The following is a 5,689-nucleotide window of genomic DNA, read 5'->3' on the forward strand; positions in this document are numbered from 1 at the left end:
GATTTTAAACTTGGTACAGGCACAAAAGTCACTGTCTTGTCAGACTAAATGCCAAGGCTGAAGTGTGATTTATGGTGTGTGTCATACCATATATATCGTATATAAAATTATAATTGATTTTAGACTTCGGACTTTGAACCAATGGCACTTGTGGATGAGGGGGTTTATGATTACCTTCTCCGTATTTGTGGAGACATTATCTTGGATGAAAGAGAAAGAATCTCAAGACTAAAAATGGGAATTTGTTTGCATTGTGAGTGTTTTTGCTTCAGAAGAAATAAGATTTTCTTTTTGTTTGCTTTGCTTGGGGAAACACTCGTAGCTTGGAAAGTTTTTAAGTTTCAGCTTGCAGAAGTCCTGCTGAAGTTAGATGTAGAAACAGTTCTTCCTGGAGAAAGGAGTTAGTTCAGAACAGTTAAGAAATAGGTTATCTCACTGTATGAGTTTCAGTTTAATCGCTCACTGGACAAACCTCTTTTTTGTATAAATTTAGGTTCAGATTTTCCAGTCAGTCACTGAATCACATCATTAGTGTACATCTGACATGCACATTGCCTGCTCAGGCATACTTAAAGCTTCTGTGTGATGTTTTGACAATTCCATATTGGAACTGGATTCAAAATAACAGGGTCACTTCCAACAATTGATATGTATTAAGGTCCCTGTATTTAGTATGGCTGGTCAGAAAGCTGACAATATTGGGTGCAAAAGCAAGGTGGAAGTCAATGACTATTTTTAGTACAGCTGTCGTATCTGAAGTTCAGCTCAGGGTCAAATTCAACACCAATTTGGTGAAGTTTTGAGATCGCAGCAGAACGTCATCGATGGCGAGCGTGCAGAATCTGTGCTAAGGCTGAAGGCAAAGGTTGTTCACATTCTCAATGTTTAACAGAAAGAAATTGCAGCTTATTTTAATAAATTGTCAGTTTTGGTTATTTGTAGAATCAAGTGAATGTGACTTCTGACAATGCACATTGACAAAGGCATCCAGGGACAAGCAATAATTGCTGGCTCAGATCGTGATTCCCACATCCCACGAGTGAATGTTGGACTCAGTCTGACACCACACAATAATATGATGGTGGCTCAGCGGTTAGCACTGCTGCCTCACAGTGCCGGGGGCTGGGGCTCAATTCCAACCTTGGGGGACTGCCTGCCTGGAGTTTGCATGCTCTACCCACGTCTGCATGGGTTTCTTCCAGGTGCTCCGGTTTCCTCCAACGGTCCAAAGAGGAGTAGGTTAGGTGGACTGGCTGTGGTAAATTGTCTGTAGTGTCCAGGGAATGTCGAGGCTAGGTGGATTAGCAAATGTTAAGTGTGGGCTTATGGAGAAAGGGTAGGGGGCTGAGTCTGGTTGGGATGCTTTTCAGAGGGTCGGTGTAGATTTATTGGGCCAAATGGCCTCATTTCACACTGTAGGATTTCAATGAAATCTCCAAAGTTGACAAACCAACACACCAGCGAGAGAGTTTCTGTCCAGCTCATGCTCACCATCTTAAGGGCAATTAGAGAATTACAACAAATGCTTGCCTACCAAACAACATGCACATACTGAAACAGATAAAAGAATGCTGAACAGTGAAATGCCCAGTAACTGCACGGTGATTGTCTGAAAGACCATTCTCATAGCTACTGTGAAACATTTATTAAGGAGTAGTTCAGTGTGAGTTTTTATCTCATCGTAGCAATACCTCCAAGAGCCAGGTAAGATTCACATAACTAATTCTTTAGTTTTTTTGTAATTTGTATAAAATCTAAGCAAGTGGAAGATGAAGCATCTCTCCACTATCAGAGTTTGGTTTGTAATAAGATGTGAAATTGTGACTCCCTAATGAGATTTCAAGCAAATATAACAGTGCCACTCGATATGGCTTCTAAGAGTGGCAGGATCATGGGTAGGACAATTCTCAAACTTTTTTAGTTGCACGGAGAGCTAATATTTCTGGTACAAATCTCAGGGACACAATTGGGATTCCAATCTTCCTGTATTATCTGGGGATCTCCTGAAATGTCTCAAAACGTCTTCAGTATTTCCACTAGCATTTCCTTTGCCTTTTGTTTTGGGGAATCTTTACCATCTGTTCCACTCGTACCTCCTCCCTATTTCCTGCTTTGTACAGCTCAGGTTCACATTCGGCAGTGCGATTGGAAATTTATCCATGAGGTCTGATTGCCAAGTCAAACTGAACGTGTTCCTGAAATCTTTGTCTCATGAATTCTCACCTCTGACAATCTACACTCCCTCCCGTGGCAGCTAAACCATCCAAATTCAAGGCAAACTTCTACCTAAGGTAAAGTAGAATATGAAAAGAAATCTTCACAATGATTACTGACTTCTCTAGTGTCTAGTTTTCTTAAAAGTAATAAACAGAATAGGTGAAAGGAAAGGAAACAAATACATTTTTACTTATTCACGAATGCTTGAAGCAGGCTCTTGGTGATGAACCTTCAATTTCTGGAGATTCCAGAACAGTGCAGAGTTTGCAACCCATATCATCAGGGAATATTTTAACTATGGGGGTGTGCGGTGGATGCCAGGGCATTGAGTAAATTTAAGGAGCAGACAGACACACATTTAATTAGTAATGGGTTGAAGGGGTATGGAGAGCAAGCACAAAAGTGGAAATGAGTCTAAAGTGAGATCAATCTCAATTGCATGGAATGTCAAAGGAGGCTTGAGGGGCTGTATTGCATACTCGTAGTTCTTCTGACTTTTAAAACTGCTTTTGTTCTTGAAGATAACTTTCCATTCTCATTTACAGAATAGGAAACAGTTCAACAAACTATTCAAACAGTGGAAATATCACTGTCAGAGCAAGCCCAAATGCAGCTCCTCTTCAGGCAAGCCCAGTGTAAGTGCATTTTATACATTTAGTTCCAATGCAGTATTATTCTTTGCAATTAACCGAGTGACAAATTTTAAGTCAAGCTTTGTCATCTGTTGTATTTTCACTGTCCCCTTGTCCAGGTTTAATCCTTCAATGAATGAATATATGGATGGCAAGAAAAGATGGCTTATTGACTGTTTGCAAGTCAAATGACAATGATTTATTATTTGTGGTTTTGCATAGAGATTAGATGTAGGGTCCCTTTATCCAGTTGCTAAATTCCATCCTACAATTTAAGATCTGATGTTCAGCAGAAAATTAAATTTCTATGTTGAGGAAAAAATATTTCCAATTTGTTAATGGTGCAACAATGTGTTTCATAACAATGGCAATGATGAGAATTGCATCCTGTGCAAAGCGCATGGGGAGGCATGTGTTTTTATTGTAACACTGAGAAAAAGTAGATTTTGAACTCTGCAATGGAAAGAAATTATCCACAATGCAGCCCAGAGAAGTTACATACATTTAAGAATCCTAAACATGGGCTAGCTAACTTGTACTAGATAGATTTAAGGTTCAACTTCTCCTCTGTGGTTGAGCTTAACTCAAGGAGAAATATGAAATAGACATTTGGTTGTGCAGAGCTTGAATACTGCTGAAAAAGGACACAAAGTCAAAGTAGTTCATCTCGAAATCATTAGAATAGCTCAAGAACATCAATCAAGCAGGAAAAAAACATTTCTTTGAACATATTCCTGGAGATTCCAATCACATGATTGTGGCCTTCAAATGCCCATCCTCACTGTCCTAACATTAATGCCCGTGCTGGTCCAAAATTCACAACATACAAAAGGTTAGCAACTCTATAGTCAGCAAGCTATCCTTCCCAATTTAATTTGTTTTTGTCTCTAACAGTTAATTTGTGCTCTCTTTTGCAGCAAACAAACTGTTGACAAGACTGTATCATTATTGACATAAATGTAGGCAAAGAAAATCTAGCTTACTGACCCAGGTATGTATGTTCTCCAACTTGCTGCATTCTTATAGTAAGAAGCACACACATAGAAGAAATGACCAGATCAATTTGGTACAGAGTCCTTCAGACCTGCAAGGTCTTAAGCTTGATTCCCTGCTTGGACTCATTTCATTAATCTCAGCCAGAGCAGCGATCTGTATGTGGGCCAATGGATTTCAGCGTTCCTACTTGAAGGAGGAGTTGAACTGTCGGGAATTCTGGAAGCTAAACAATCTCAGGATCAGTTCTGATACTACCCATGTTAAAATCAAACATGATTAATGTCAGGGATGACAAAATAATATCACGTAAGCTCAAACACTTCCTGCCATTTGAGGAAATTTAGCCCCAGATACCCGTGGGAGCATTTTTGGGTACAAAAAGAGTCCAGACTTTTGCTAAAGCAGAGCTTCTGTCACTCCATGAACACGAACCTGACCAATCTCAATTCTTAGGATTGGAGATATGTCATTGAATTTGTTTGATGCTTATCCCATTCCTACAAATTCAGAATAGAAGTCACATACAACAGTAGTCAGGTGCCCTGAGGAAAATAAACACTTGCAGCTTTTGGTTAAGATCTTCAATTTCTGTACCAGAATCAATACCTTTGAGATGAACTGTAGTGCTAAGAGCCAGACATTTTACAATTTGCAAATCTACTTTGATGGCCTGTACTTCAGGCATCTCAACCGCCCAGTACTCAGGATGACAAAAGCAGAATTGACTTCATTTCGACAGTCCATGTACCCAACTCAAAATGAATCGTGTCTCAAGTTCCTCTCTGGCCTGTTACAAGAACAGCGACATTACTCAACAGAATTCCTTTGTATTTTATTGTTGAGTTCCCTGATTAAAACAATATAAGATGAATCAATAAATGTCTTTTTCTGTCACAGACTTTTTTTTATTGTGACAGGTAAATTAATATGAATGCTGGAGAATGTTGAAAAAGACAAGGAATATTTCCTTCATGGAAGGACCAGAGAAGGTTGTGCAGGGACTTTCAGTTACCAGTGGGGTGACAAGCAACTGCTGGTACTCTTCTACAAAACCATCCACCTACTGTGATTCAGACCCTCCAGTGCGTGTTTTGGGTATTCAGGATAACAAAATAACACTGGATGAGAGCCTGTATAAAACAAAACCCCAGGGGATGGCATGCTCACGCATTACGTGCAAGAAAACAATCACAGAAATAGAGCATCTGCAGATCCTGAAGGGTAACAATCACCAAGTCACTGCTATGTTAGAGCATACTACTTCATCAAAAATTAGAAGAGAAGCCACAAATAAGCACTATTGTTATTTTTGTGTAGAGTCATTTAAAACATTCTAACAGTCAGTGCACTGTCTCATTAATTCAGACTCTCAATAAACGGCAGCATGGTGGCTCAGTGGTTAGCACTGCTGGCTCACAGTGCAAGGGGCCGGTCAATTCCAGCCTTGGGTGACTGTCTGTGTGGAGTTTGCACATTCTCCCCGTGTCTGCGTGGGTTTCCTCCGGGTGCTCTGGTTTCCTCCCACAGTCCAAAGATGTGCCATGCTAAATTGCCCATAGTGTTGAGGGATGCCTAGATTAGGTGGGTTTGGGGAATGGGTGTGGGTGGGACGCTCTGAGGGTCGCTGTGGACTTGTTGGGCCAAAGGGCCTGTTTTCACACTGTAGGGATTCTATAGATTAGAAGGTCTTAATTGATTAAAAATGATCAGTTAAAAATGTGCGTGCATGCGTATCTTGTAAGTTTCAGTGCCATCTCATAATCCTGTGCAAAAATCTCTGCTAGGCCAAGCAGCATCAGAGGAGCAGGAATGCTGACGTTTCGGGCCTAGACCCTTCTTCCGAA

General features: G+C 40.4%; 1 long non-coding RNA gene across 1 annotated transcript; it reads left to right on the forward strand.

Annotated features, from left to right (window-relative positions):
- Window positions 1-1,570: 1,570 nt before the first annotated feature.
- LOC109917901 lies at window positions 1,571-5,360 on the forward strand. Its single transcript, XR_007264783.1, has 5 exons — window positions 1,571-1,704; window positions 2,121-2,291; window positions 2,763-2,852; window positions 3,767-3,840; window positions 4,763-5,360. It is a non-coding gene; the product is annotated as an uncharacterized LOC109917901 (long non-coding RNA).
- Window positions 5,361-5,689: the final 329 nt, after the last annotated feature.

The sequence above is a fragment of the Rhincodon typus genome, chromosome 25, assembly GCF_021869965.1.
Source record: "Rhincodon typus isolate 14 chromosome 25, sRhiTyp1.1, whole genome shotgun sequence".
In the NCBI taxonomy this organism is placed as follows: domain Eukaryota; kingdom Metazoa; phylum Chordata; class Chondrichthyes; order Orectolobiformes; family Rhincodontidae; genus Rhincodon; species Rhincodon typus.